Genomic DNA, 2,500 nt, shown 5'->3' on the forward strand with positions numbered 1-2,500 from the left:
TCGATCCTCAAGTTATTGCAATGTTGAAGGTCGTCCAGATCATTATATTTTGCCTTTAGAAAAGCTCTTTTCTTGATTTTCCAGTAGTTCTGTGTTTAAAGTTAAAATTGTCTTCAAACCTGCTTATTCTTCTGCCTATAAAGTCTATCTAAGCTTTCATGTTATCAGTTTCGGTTTGACTGAATTCATTTTTTTTTTTTTTTCAAAATCGGCCTCTGTCTTCTTGAATACTATGATGCTTGCATTAAACTGCCTTATTATTTTTTGTATGTTCCCGACTGAGCAGCCAGATTGAAAATGCAAGAACTAGCAGTGTTTTTGGCTGTTCAAAAGCCGTCTCCTTTATACATGAAATAACATTTGAATCATTAGGTCATACCCATCTGCGAGTCACAGTCAGCAGAGTCGGGCAGGTGAAGGGTGAGGGAGGTGACGGGAAGGGCACCAACCCCATGTGCTGAAATAGCTGAGCTCGATCGGGGGCGGGGGGAAATGCCCCTTATTTCTTGCTTACAAAACAGATCCTTGGAAAGTACTTTCTTGCCTTTTAGCAACACCAGTCAAAGCCTCTATAGCTTAAGTTAAATAATCTGTCACATGCCTTTGACACTTTAGTTATACGTGGACTTTGTATAAATCCATATAATAATCGGAGCACTTATCAGCATTTTGTTTATACGCCCGTTTTCTGAATTCACAGAAAGCTTTACATATCTTATTAGTGCAGCCCCGTCTCAGGGCTATCAGACCAGGAAGTCAACATGCGGATTGGTCTGGCAGCAGGAGCAATGAATTCAGTCAACAAGAGCAATTGGAGATGTAGGTACCTCTGCAGAAGGACCAAATTACGTGTCTTTAATGTCTTGATACTGCCAGTTTTGCACTATGGAAGTAAAATTTGGACGCTATCTAATGCCTTGGAGTCTTCTGCTGGACCATGGGGTATAGTTGGCAGGACCATGTATCCAACCGACGACTACACCGTGAGACCGGTATGGGTCCTGTTACTTCCGGGACCGCCAACTCGGGTATAGCTCGTTTCCCTGTGGATGATGTCCCTGCCCATCAGGTTGTTTCTTCACGAGAGTGGAGGAGGCCTTAGGGAAGACCTAGGAAGTCGCGGCTTGGGCAGATCAACCAGACCTGTCGCACGGAGCTAGAGATGGGCCGAGGGCCTGCCTGGCGACTCGCCATGAGGGATCCCCGTGGATAGAAGCGAATGTTTGTGTGTGTGTGTATATATGTACATATATATGTATGTATATGTATATGTATATATATGTATGTACATGTATATGTATATATATATGAATATATATAATTATATTTATAATTATATATACTTATACATATATATATTATAATATATACATACATGTATAATATATATATACATATATATACATATATTTATATATATATATATATACACGGGCATTCTTACATACAAAAACATTCATTCTTTCTTTTTCTGTCCTTCCCTCAGTGTATGTATCGATTTTGATCTTTCTCTCATTGCATGTCAATACCAATGCTTATTGCATTATTCCTTTTACCATCTGATGACGAAGAATATTCTGCCGTTTTACTGGAAAGGTTAAGCGTAAGCAGACCGATAAGAATAAGCATTTGCAACCAGTGACTGATTTAGCAGAACGAGACTAGATAACAACCGCATGGAACCGGGTAACTAGCTGCAGACGACACATCTGCGAAGAACATTCACTTTTTTTCGGACATTAGCTTGTAAATTCGCCTGGAAACATAATACTTTGTTATTTCAAACTCCAAGGAGTTAAGCACTATTATTTGCGCAGTAAAATAGTCAGGCTGAGGCTCACCGGGTAAAGTGCTGCTTTTGTATACATCCGTTGTGTATTTCATTTATTTGCTGCCCTGCAACAATGTGTAATATTCATGACCTTCGTGACCCGATTTTACAAGACAAAGCCATCTTTGAATACAAACATTAAAAAAATGTGTGTGTGCACACACATATACCCATACAGGTGTGAATATGTGTATATGTATATACATTATATATATGTATATATATATGATATATATATACATTATATATATGTGTATATATATATATAATGTATATATACATTATATTTATATATATATATATATATATATATATATATAATGTATATATACATTATATGTATATATATATATATATATATATATATATATATATATATATATATATGTACACACACACACACACACACACACACACACACACACACACACATATATATATATATATATATATATATATATATATTATATATATATATATGAATATATATAATAATTTATATATATATGTATATGTACATATGTACATATATATATATATATATATATATATATATATATATATACACATATATATATAAATATATATATATATATATATATACATATATATATATATATATATATATATATACATATGTGTGTGTGTTTGGTTGTATTCAAGTGACTG

The sequence above is a fragment of the Penaeus chinensis genome, chromosome 25 (genome assembly GCF_019202785.1).
Source record: "Penaeus chinensis breed Huanghai No. 1 chromosome 25, ASM1920278v2, whole genome shotgun sequence".
Classification (NCBI taxonomy): domain Eukaryota; kingdom Metazoa; phylum Arthropoda; class Malacostraca; order Decapoda; family Penaeidae; genus Penaeus; species Penaeus chinensis.